Source organism: Martes martes (assembly GCF_963455335.1).
Source record: "Martes martes genome assembly, chromosome: X".
Classification (NCBI taxonomy): domain Eukaryota; kingdom Metazoa; phylum Chordata; class Mammalia; order Carnivora; family Mustelidae; genus Martes; species Martes martes.
Window position 1 is genome coordinate 29,341,050 of NC_137897.1, and position 13,450 is coordinate 29,354,499.

The window sequence follows — 13,450 nt, forward strand, 5'->3', positions numbered from 1 at the left end:
TTTCACCAATGCCTTGGTTACCATCCATTCAGTTCCATTACTGTACAATCCCCATTTCCTCAGAATCTCTCAAAAACCTAAGATATTATATCTGTCAGGGCAATTCCTTCTATCACTACCTCACCAGTGTTGAAATGGTAACAATTACACTGCTCCAGCATCTGAGGGATTATCAATGTTCTGCTCATCAGTAGTGAAGTGGTCCTTAGTGCCAGCTGTCCAGCTGATAATCCAGCACCAAATCCTGGTTTGGGATCTTTTTCCTCAGACCACTCATTGTATCAACTGTCTAGGTTTGATTCCCTGAGAAACAGATTCTGAGGTGGATATCTGCGTGCAAAAAGTTCAAGAGTAACATCTGTATAGGAATGAGGGAAGCAGAATTGAAAGCCGAGAAAAGAAAATCTGAATTCTGATGCCCCTGCAACAGAGGCCTTCCTTGGCTGATGCCAAGCCCCATTCTTAAGTTGGCATGGCCATTCTGTATAGCTCAAATGGAGGGAAGAAAATCTCATCTTCATATCACTGTATTGACCAGCCATTGGGTGTGAGGTGTCGCTGAGGAGGCAGCATAACCTTGGGTGAGAGGCCTGCCTTTCACTGGGGTAATTTTCTGGGCAAGAGTTCAGCTGTGTTTTTAGCTACTAGCACTCCTGGCAATCGAAGGAATGAGAGCCTCAGCTCCGAAGGAAAGTACAGAAGGTGTGCACCACAGCGTACACTGCAGGTTGTGTTAAGGCCCAGCAACTGTGATCCTCCTTCAGAATGTTTAGGAAACTTGTTCTCTCTGAAATCAAGCTTCTCCTTAAGTCTATCCACAAAGCCGCATGGCAGTCACCAACACAAAACAATTCCATCATGTAACTCTCCATGGTAACGTTCCCCTCATTGCCTAGAGGACGGTTTGACCTCTTGAGTTTGACACACACAATTTTGCTTCTACCCCTCTCTTGGGTGTTCAATCTAACCATAGCATACAGAAATTCTTCCAGGTTTCCAGACAGATTTTTACTTTTCAAATATCAACATGTTATTCTCTCTGCCTAAAATTTTACAACTCCTGGGCCTGAAAATCCCCTATTCACATTGAAAAATCAAATTTAAAGGTCTCCTCCCATATGAAGCTGCAGCACTGAAGATTCTTTTCTCTGAAGTAAGAGAAAATGCAACATTGGCTGAAACAAATAGGGGTTCCGTTTACCCCAGATAACACAATGTATGGAAGAAGGTGTTCGATTCAGCTGCTAAACCGTGTCAACTTCTCATCTCTCATTCTTCTGCTTCTGTTCTGACATCTTCATGATGTGCTTATCTGATGATTTCCAATGTCATGACTGCCAGATCACTGTCAAAACCTCCAGGATCATGATCTTCCTCAAAGTCAAGAAGCAGGGATGTAGCTGTTGCAGAAGTAAAGGTGGAGGAGTGTGGAGGGGAGGAGGAAAGACACAGGAAGAGGGAGAGTGGGAGAGGAAGAAAGAGAGAGCCAGATCTCACATTTTATAAAGGAATTTCCCCCCAAAAATGCCCTAAGTAGATTTTTCTCAATTTATTATTGGACATAACTGGGTCACATGCCATCCCTAGAGCAGATTTGGTCCTTACCCAATATGAAGGTATCTCTATGCAATAACTCATTAGAATCAGAGTTTATGTACACACGGGCAGACAGAAAGAACTGTTGGATAGGTAGCCGTAACAGAAGCCTTTCCATAGCATTTACCATGTTGTACTATAATTTGTCTGCTCACATAGTTGCCTTTTTCCCTTTGCCTGGGAACTCCTCAGAGATGTGGATCAGGGCATTCATTTTTATATTTATATTATCTATTGTGAAGGCTAATCCATTATAGGCATACAAAAAATTTTATTGATATTATAATGAATACATAATTACAAAGGACACCACTCTGAAAAGCACTGGGCTAGAAGAATGGGAAGAACATTCTGGTCTACAGAAAAAGTAAGTTCCTGCTTGTTATGAGTTTTTCATTATGGTACAGATGCTAGAGTGCTCTCCTTGGGGTCTATCACTTCTGGGCCCAATACTCTTGATAGTCACTCATATTTTATCTGATAATTTTTAAAAAGTGAACTTCTGAGATGACATTTCATTTTAGAAAATTTAGCTATCTTTGAAAAGAAACCAAGATTCACTTTTAGAGAATAAAAGTATCATTCTTCATGATGTCATCATAGTTTCATGAATATTTTACAAAACTGAGCCAGGAACACTGCAATTTTCTCCTGGAAGACTGAGATACTGAAGGTTATGATACAGAGTTAAAAATTTTAGCTTCATATCTGAAGGTGATCTAAAAGTTTAAGCCTCAAAAAAAAAACCCCAAGAAATTAAATACTCATCAAAATCAGATATGAGTTATGAATATAAAAAGTTTTCAAATACTATTGTCTTTTGTCATCCTCAAAGAAACTGTATGTAAAAAGAATAATTCCTCTATTTCATTTTGTAATCACTGCAATTATATCATGTATGTGTTATTCTGTAAACACAGCACTCTTTATACCTCAGATAATTCAGTTGTCAGAAGAAAAAACTGAGATGCTTTGTGCTCTAGTCATTTCCTTTATAACATTAAGATAATTGTTCAATAAGATAAAGTTTGGAATAATAAAAGTTGGTGAATATTTTAGCCCTGTTCCATTTGAAGCAGCATATTTCATCCTGAAAATGCAAATATGAATCTCTGGTGAATGTGTGGTCTTAGAACAGTTTTAATAATACCTGATTATAAGCCTAGGAACCAATTATTTCAATTAAACATAATAATTGAGCAATTTTGTCAAGAACTTGATATCTAGAAATGTAGTTCAATGGGAGCTTGCCCTTTTCCAATTAGAGAGAGAACAGTGGGACCAAATTTTGAAGTGAAAAATTATACCATAAGCATATTTTCCAGAGTTTTGTTTGTTAGTGCTAAGGGATCTTAATAAGGGAGAGATTATTAATCTTTTTAAAGAATTCTGTCACCCAAGACAGGTAAAAGATAATAAGGACCAACAAAAAGGACAAGATATGCTAGTATCAAAACCAAAATCTGTTACAACCAGAGACAGGGCAGCATCCAGGAATTTACTAGAATTCCATAGCCAGTGGGCATAGGAAAATTGTTAGATCGTCATCATTAGGAAGGATCAAAGTGTTCAGATACCAGATATTAAAAAGATTAGATCTAGATATAAGGGAAACAAAGAAACAGATTTGACTGTTACCATCAGACTAGGCATATGTATATATTGGGAAGCCATGCACAATGGAGTTTGCCTGGGTAGTGCCAGTTTTTAGCCCTCCAGTTTTGTGTCCCTCAGTATGGAAAATGATTTTGTTAATGCAAATACCTGAGATCCAAATTCACACAGATCTATTTTTTTCAGCAGTAGGATGCCTACATCCTGATGTGGATAAACACTGGTGTTGTTTGGGTTGGGGATGGGGGGAGACAAAAGAAAACAAACAAACAAACAAAAAAAAAAACAACTCACCAAAGAAACTACATTGTTTCTTCCAAATGGCCTTTTTTTCTTGTCTAGGGAAGTAACACAGAGGAAAGAAGTGAGGTATTTTTATAACATTCTGATGCCTTCAACAAAAGCAATCTTTCAAAATAATACCTCTGTTAGGTAGAATTACTCAAAATGGATCAGTGAGAGTTGAGAAAGTAAGAACACCAGAGTGAACACCAAGACATAATTATTGAAGAGTGAAACTCTCCCTCAGTGGTAGAATTGTCAGCCATGAGGAAACTACCCTGGAATTGGCTCTCTAACCAAAGTTTTTATGGGCAACTAAGAGTAGTAAAAAAAGACCAAATCTAGATAATCTTGTGTACTTCAACAATGCTTTAAAGATCTTTGGGTCTCAATTTCCCTGAATGGAAAAACAAAGGGTTGGAACACAAGGATCTTTAAAATCAAGCATTAACATTCTGGCAGTCTTTTTTCCTTAACTACTCTCCATTTTTCCCATTTTGTGTTCCAGCTCACCCTTTGTATTCCTTCCACTGTATCCTGAATAAGTCTCCCTGATGCCTCATCATCTCTGCCAAGGAGGAGACATCCCTAGAGACTGTCAGAGATGCTATATAATTACCATCAATACCAGACAAGTGGTCCTCATGAGGGAGAGGAGGATGAAGCAACAGTCTTTGCCTAAAATGAACGAACATGCGATATCACCAAGGCAAAAGTATGTATCGCACTGGATTACCTAGTTTTCTTTACTTCAAGCTACCCGTCCCCTCCAAACTCCATGCTGCCAGTAGTGCCTTCTGCTTGTGGCACTTAAGTATGTTGTAAAGCGTGTGCACACGTCTGTGTGTGCGTGCACGCATGCACAGACACAAACCTATACTCATATTTTCCATCCATTTCAGTTTTAAGGAAAAGTCAAACCTTTCCTGCTTATGCTAAAAAATGAAATAACTGATGATTTTGACAATTTGATGGTATTTAAAGAGAGAAATTACTTTTTAAATTTTTTTAAAAAATTTTATTTATTTATTTGAGAGAGAGAGGGGGATCACAAGTAGGCAGAGAGGCAGGCAGAGAGAGAGGGAAGCAGGCTCCCTGCCGAGCAGAGAGCCCAATGCGGGGCTCGATCCCAGGACCCTGAGATCATGACCCGAGCCGAAGGCAGAGACTTAACCCACTGAGCCACCCAGGCACCCCTAGAGAGAAATTGTCCTGGAGAAAAACAAATAGAAATGACTGTGAATCCAGTGTGGACACTGTTGTTGTTCATCCATAAAAGAAAAAAAAAAAATCTTCAGTGTGCTCTGTTGTCATTGAAATGAGTCTTCGACACCAACTGTGGGCATTTTTAGGAGTATCCAATCAGTCATTCCATTTAACGCCAGATTCTCAGAGCACATCATAGGAAGAAGACAGAGAAACGACGTATCCTGTTGTTGAATGAAGGGGGATTTGAATTTGTGAAGGGCAGCAAATGTCACACATGGGAAAGGGGAAGAAGTAAAAAACATGTGAATTTATAGACCAGAAGATTGCCACTGTACCCTACCATTAGGCATAAAAATAGAAGAGGATGCCATGAATTGTTAATTCCATTTCACAAAAGCCTGGCAGCGTAGGAGAAGATTTAGGAAATTACAGTTTCTGAAAGACATGAGAGTAACAAATAGGCATTTATTTATTAGGGCAAGTTAATGTATTGGACAACCAAACAGAACATATATTCAGGATCTCAGCTGTGCTAGAATTCACAGTAACTTAACTGCATGTATCCTATTCAGTAATACTCTGTCAGACATAAGGGTTCATTTGTCTTGTTAAAGGGCCTCCAATGAGAGGGAATTTTAACATGAAATAAGGGAAAAGGAAGGAAAATATCAGTTAACCCCCACAATCTTGTCTGCTACCTGTATCGAAAGAGAGTAACCCATATTTTCAAATCATGGCTTTCTGATGTCTTGTAGTGCTTGACAGTTTTTAAGTTGTGACAAGGTGAGTTAACTTCACCAGACCTTGCTTGTACCTGTATTACTGCTCTTTTTAGGGAGAAAAAGAAAAAGAAAATTAAGGTACTAGCCAAAAATATTAGTAGTAACACTGGGAAGTACCTGCTTGCTCATTCACTGAGCCAACATCTATTTCCATGTTCTATGAAATTTCCTAGGAGCCAGAGAGGAAAGACAGTACACCATGTCCCTCTTCTAAGGGAACTTAAGAGTATTTAAGAGGAGACAGATCGGTCAATAAAGACTTCAAATGAAATGTGCTAAGTGTTAAGTAGCACCCAGAAGTTGCTGTAAAGGCATGACGGGGAGAGGAGGGAAGGCCTCACTGCCTGTCATCATCCTGTTTCCACCACCACACTTGATTCCTGAAATTTCACCAGTAATTTGCAAAGAAAAAGGAAAAAAACAAAAACACCCCCCTGCAAAACCCAAAAGCCCACTAATATTTGTGAGTGATTTCCTCTTGTATTTTAGAATGTATTAGGGTTTATTTTTATGCCCTTACTTAGACTCATTTGCTTTCTGAGGTTTTCTCAGATGGAGCAAACGAGGAGGTGTTAGAGCTAACATGAAGGAATTACATAGAGCCTTTTTCATCCTTCTTTATCTGGGCCACTGCCAGAACAATGTGCTTTAGTAGCTGAGAGGAGAATAACTGCAGTATTCCAAAGTTGAGATTGAACTTACTTTTTTTTTTTTTTTTTTTTAAGATTTATTTATTTATTTATTTGTGAGAGAGAGCGAAGGAGTGAGCACAGGCAGGTGGAATGGCAGGCAGAGGCAGAGGGAGAAGCAGGCTTCCCCGCCAAGCAAGGAGCCCGATGTGGGACTCGATCCCAAGACGCCGGGATCATGACCCGAGCCGAAGGCAGCTGCTTAACCAACTGAGCCACCCAGGCGTCCCTTGAACTTACTTTTTAAATTTTGTCTAGGATACATCTGTATAAGGAGAACGGCAAGTATTACTCAAAACACATACACTCTGCTTATATTTTCTTTTAACCTCTGTAAAATTTTTTTTTTGTTGGGGGCAGGTATTACACTCTGAGCATGGACAAGGGGGCAGTTCACTCATGCAAATGCATCCTGCTGGGAAAAAACCTGAGACCCAGTGACCGACAAGGTTCAGGAATGCTATGGAAAGAAGGGATATTTGGCACATGGGGAGTTTTGGTTTATCAAAATGGGGAAAAAAACGTTTTAAGCAAGTTACTTATATGATTACATCTGCATGTGAGACCAGTCCTTCTTCTAAGTGTGTAGAATTTGATTTTGTGTTGGATGAAAATGGCAGAAAGAACATACAGGTATTTTTTGCAATACTTTAAGCCGTAAATCAAAGTACTCAATGTTGGTGTTGAGTAGGGTGGGGGAATGAATCCAAAGAGAAGGGGATAGATAGAAGATATATTATGATGGTAAAATGAATATATTAGTAGCCAAATGGTTCTGGCTCAGGTTGCTGCCTTTCCAGACTGGATAGCTAGAATAAAAAGGTGCAGCAAGGGCAAATGTGCTCTCTGCTTGAACTGGGATATCCATCTCCTGTCCAGGGACATTCTTGCTCCTGGGTCTTGGGCTTTCAAATTCAGATTGGGTCTTATACCATCAGCCCCTCTGTGATTCTTAGGTCTTTGAACCTACACTGAATTGTAGCACTAGGTTTCCTGGTTCTCCAACTTGTAGACAGATCATGAAACTTCTCAGCCTCCATAATCATGTAAGCTTATTTTTATAATAAAAAAGTTCCTTGGGGCACCTAGGTGGCTCAGTGGGTTAAGCCTCTGCCTTCGGCTCAGGTCCTGATCTCAGCGTCCTGGGATCGAGCCCCACATCGGGCTCTCTGCTCAGTGGGGAGCCTGCTTCCCTCTCTCTCTACCTGCCTCTCTGCCTACTTGTGATCTCTCTGTCAAATGGATGAATGAAGTCTTCCAAAAAAAAAAAAAGTTCCTCTATGTACTATCTTCTATAATAAGTACCTAAGGTATGTTTTCCATATGAGAGATTGTGCAGAATAATCAAAATTGTGTCCTCTAGATGAGAAAATAGTAAAACATGTTCAAAACATGGTGAAACCTCTCTACTTGTCCTAACAGGACGTTTCCACCACTTGGTACATAATAAATGATAAAACAGTATTTGTTGAATAAATGAATAAATACATTCATGAATGGATAGAAGGATGTGTGGGATGGATATTATTGGCAAATATCTGCCCATTAGAAAATGCTAACTTTTCTATTAGAGAAGTATACTCTTGATGAGCTAGAATTAGTAAAAACAAAAACCACAGCATTTGGCATCAAAAGGACCTGAGTTCATGACATGGCTTCTAAACTACCTCATTGTGTGATACTGCACAAGGTTGCCAATCACTGTGTAATTTTCCTCCAATGTAACACTCAAACTGGGGTATTACATGAATCAAGTAACAAAGTGATTCAAAATGTCTGAATATACCACATGATCATATAAATCAGTTTTATAATAGTCTTGTTTTCTACTCTATTTCAGTTTTCTATTTTGCTATTGAGTTATAGGAGTTCTTTACATACTTTAAATATTAACCCCTTATCAGATATATGACTTGCAAATATTTTCTCCCATTCCACAAGCTGTTGTGTCATTTAGTTGATCATTTTCTTTGCTGTGCAGAAGCTCTTTAGTTTGATATATTCTCACCTAATAATTTTTGCTTTTGTCGCTCATGTTTTTGGTGTCCTATCCAAAGCCTCTCTACCAATACCAATGTCAAGGAGCTGTTTCCCTACATCTTTTCCATGGTGTTTTATGGCTTCAGGTCTTACTTTTAAATCTTTAACTCATCTTGAGTTAATTTTTTTAAGTAGCATCAGAGAAGATCAAAATTAGTATTCTACATGTGCTTATCCAGTTTTCCCAACACTGTCCTCTCCTCCTTGAGCCTTCTTGACTTCCTTGTCAAATATTCTCTGTACATGTGAGGGTTCCTTTCTGGGTTCTTGATTTTGTTCCATTGGTCTATGTGTAAATTTTAATGCTAGTACCACACTGTTTTGGTTACTATAGTTTTTTAGTATAATTTGATCAGGAAGTATAATGCCTCTGGCTTTGTTCTTTCTCAGAATTGCTCTGGCTATTGGGATTCTTTGTGGTTCCATACAAATTTCAAGATTGGGTTTTGTTTTTTCTATTTCTGTGAATAATGCCATTGGAATTTTGATTGGGATTGTACAAAATCTGTAGACAACTTTGGGTAGTATGGACATTTTAACATTAATTTTTCCAGTGCATGAACATGAGATGTCTTTCCATTTCAATTTCCATTTCCATTTCAATTTCTTTCATCAATCTCTTCTAGTTTTCTGTGTACAGATCTTTCACTTCCTTAATTTTATTCCTAAGTATTTTACTTTATGCTATTGAGAATGGTATTGTTTTCATTATTTCTGAATACACATTTTCTAAAGAAAACATATAAATGGCCAATGGGTACATGAAAAGTTGTTCTATGTCACTAATCATTAGGGAAATGCACCCTGAAACCGTAATGAGATCATAGCATAACTGTTTAAGTGGCTATCACCAAAAACACAAGAGATAACAAATGCTGGAAAAAATGTAAAGGAAAGGGAACCCTTGTATACTGGTGGTGTAAATGTAAATTGGTGCAGCCACTATGGAAAACATTATGGCGGTTCCTCAAAAAATTAAAAATTAAAAAACATGATCCACTTCTCGATATATATTCAAAAGAAACGAAATCACTATCTCAGAGCAGTATCTGCACTTCCACGTTCATTGCAGCATTATTCATAATAGCCAGTATAGAAACAACCTAAGTATCTGTCAATAGATAAGTGGATAAAGAAGATGTGGTATATATATATATATATATATACACACACATATATATATATATGTATATATATATATATATACATACATACAATGGAATAGTACTCAGCCATGAGGAAGAAAGAAGAAGGAATCATACCATTTGCAACATCATTAATGGACCTTGAGTTCATTAAACAAAGTGAAATAAGTCAGGCAGAGAAAGACAAATATTGTAGGATACCACTTATATGTAGAATCTAAAAAAGCCAAACTCATAGAAACAGAAGAGTGGTTACCAGGGTCTTGGGGGTAGAGAAAGTGAGGAGATGTTAAACAAAGCATACAAATTTAGTTATAAGATGAATAAATTCTGGGAATCTAATGTACAGCATGATAATTACAGTTAGGAGTACTATAGACTTGATAGTTACAAATACACACACACACACACACACACACACACAGAGGAAACCACCACAGGCACCAAATAAAAGACCTGAAATACAAAAGGCCACCCTGATTACGTATCCTTGAAACTAACAAAAAAATTAATTATTCCATAGGATGGTTTTAAATAATTTATAGGAAATTTCTTCTACATCTTAACTTGTTCAAATCACTTTCTGTAATTTACTGAGGAAAATGAGTCTTCCCTCTGCTGTGCTCATAAATTCTCCCTACTCTTACAGACACTTCATATCTCTTCAGGAGACAAAGTTACTTTGTGACTCTTTTACTCTTCTGATAAATTTCTTCCTAATTTATGAACACATCCTTAATCCAGTATTTCTTCCCTCTGCCTTACAACATGACTCTTTGCTACAGGACTCAAGAGTTTTGGGTCATATGCAAATTTTCGGTTGAGAAAAATGGAACATCTCATCGTTTTGCTACCAAAAGCCTCCATAATTTTTTAAATATTTTAAATATATTTTAAATATTTTAAATATTTTAAATATTTTAAATATTAATTCCAGGTTTATGCACTTCTATGTGTGGCTTTTCCAAAGACCTTCAGGAGCTGGCAAAACTAAAGAAAGATTTAACAACAGCAGGGATAAAATGTGCATGAAATAAGCCAAGATCATAGAAAAGTAACAGAGACAAAGTACTACTACAAATCAGAACAGGAGTATGTTTAGGCAAAAAGGAATCATCCTGCTGTTTTTGTGTTTCTTTTTTTTTTTTTTTCAGTTATTTCAATTTCAGTAAAAAAAAAAAAAAAGGAAAAAGAAGAAAAGAGTTTCTTTGAATGCATGCATCAGGGAAAAAAAAAAAAAACCATACATTTCAGAACTGAAATGAGTCAAGACTTTGTACATAAATCAGGGTATATCAGAAGGCCTTGGATCTTTCCAATGAAGGCTATTTTTCCATCAGTACTTGGCCTGTTCTATTTTGTTATTTACCTAAGATAAATTCTTGACATGCAACTGAGTTTTAGCTTCTGTGTTTAGTTCTAACAGTTATAGAAAGGTAAACTCTCAGGTAAAGTTTTATACAATATTTGCTATAACAAACCGAAATTTAAATATATGTGAGGTCAATTGTGTGAGGAATTGATGTGGCAATTTTATCGCCAAGGAATGCTCCCAAGTGAGAAGGGAGACTGATATCTCTTTTGTCTCTAATCCCATATTCAGTGTATTGTTGTCTCAATGTCCTCTTTGCTCTGATTTCTGGATTACTCCCAAACATTCCATTTTGAAAACAGCAACTCTATCATTTTGCCTTTTTGCCCTTTCCTGCTCCTCTCCTTTCCTGTATTAGCCTCTACCCCATTACCTTTCTTTTCCTCGATACCGATCTTGCATTCAAGCTAGAAATACCGATCTTGCATTCAAGCTAGAAATACCCCTATCACTTCCAAACTTCAAGACAGACTCTAGATTAGTGGAACATAGTCTGGGGTGAGAGGACTCTTGAAGAAAAGTTATAGAAATCTGTTACTACCAGACAGAACTTTGGAAGGTACCTGTGCATGTCAAGGGCCCTGAAGTTTGAGGTCATGGTAAATCTTCCCATTATTATTAATCCATCCCAAACCTGTTCTTCCTTTCCATTGATTTCTCATTATATTGTTACCAGAGGACAAAATATAACAGGGCTTTGGCTATTGTTATTCAGCGCCCCATTTTCACCAACTATGAGGAAGCCATTTGTGTGAAGCAGCAGCTATGAACTTGGTAGAAACTCCCAGAGATAAAAATTCTTATCAATGTACACCTGTCTCTGAACAAAATTGGAACTAGATGAGATTGTGAGCTGGGAAGCCAATTGTTTAGCAATACAATTTTCACTTTGAAAGAGAAGGGGCTGAAGATAGAGAGGCACGGATAAACAGAGTTGACATGCAGGAAACCAGTTTTTCATTTTTTATGGTGAAAAATAATATATAAATACAAAAAGGAATATTGGAAGCAGTTGTCAAAAGTGAGTTAAGCGATATACCAACTTATTTATTTATAATTAGTTAGTCTTTAACACTCCTATTCATACTGCTAGAGAACCAGCATCAAGTGATAGAAAAATGGCAGGCTCTGAAATTAAATCGACCTCAGGAAAAACCTAGAGTCTGACACCTACTAGCTGTGAGTTTCTAACAACTCTGAGGCTCTGTTGCATCAAATATGGAGAGGAAAACATTCAAGTTCTTACAGGTATTCATTATCGTATTTGTGTGTGTACATAAATAATAAAGAAATCCATCATCATTCTCATTATTAAATACATATATATGTATATATATGTGTATGTATGTGTGTGTGTGTATATATATATATAATAGGCCTATAATATACACATAGAATGAACACAACTGGCATCTAAAAAGGAATTAGAGATTAAATGTGTACAAAGCTCCACATTTAAGACAGAAAAATAAGCATACTATTTAAATGCTTTTCACTGTAATCTTCTTTGTCCAAACTATTTTTGCAAAAACTCTTGCACTTATTATAATTTTGTACTTATTATATCTTATATAAGTAGCTGCAGATTAACAGATATATCTTTCTTTTACTCTTGTATCCCACACCTTGAACCAGAGAACTATAGTGGATCACTTTTCCCTCCAAAAGTTGTTTTTTAACAACTGTAAATTTAGCTGAGATCCCTATTAAACATTTATATTTATAAAAAGCATCCTCAAAAGGTCACTTTATTCTAACCCCATTGCATTTTCCTGTTGAAAGTCATGAGCCTTGAGCAGAAACTTCGTTGAGGTAGATGAAGTCAAAAGGGAATTTACTGGAAGTCTTACTGAAAAGATAGTCTAGGATATAGGACAGTTATATCCTATATATAAACTTACATAAAGATAGTCTAGGATATAGGACAGTACCTCAGTTACAAACATGCATCAATGAGAGAGATCTGTGGAGAATTAATTCTCAACACAAGCCCAAATCATGACCTTGCCCCATGAGTTTCTGGAACTGATGTTATTTTACTACAAATACATAATTTTATACATGTAATACAATTTTTAAATTGTGATCTAATGTGCATGCAAAACATTCAACCTTTTGGGACGTCTCGGTGGCTCAGTTGGTTAAGCGGCTGCCTTCAGCTCAGGTCATGATCCCAGCGTCCTGGGATCGAGTCCCACATCGGGCTCCTTGCTCAGCAAGGAGCCCGCTTCTCCCTCTGCCTCTGCCTGCCACTCTGTCTGCCTGTGCTCACTCGCTCTCTCTCCCTCTCTCTCACAAATAAATAAATAAAATATTTAAAAAAAAAAAACATTCAACCTTTTAAAGCTATGCAGTTCAATGAGCTTTGACAAATACATACACCCATTAAAACCATGATCACAAGATAATGAACATTTCTATCATACCATAAATTTCCCTCCTTTGCCATTCTAAGAAATCTCCCAATCTAGACAAGGGCCAACTCTATTCTTATTTGTTATTATCACTTATTTTTTCTAGTCCAGAAATTCATGTGAAAGAAAGCTCAGTATATACTCTTTTAGGTCTGATTTCTTTTGATCAACATCGTATTTCTGAAACTCTTCCACACTGTTGTGAATATCGTTAAGTTCAAATATTTTTATACCTTTTTAATAGTGCATTTAATAAACATAGAATATTGATAAACATTTGGATTTTTTCCCAGATTTTGCTAAAATG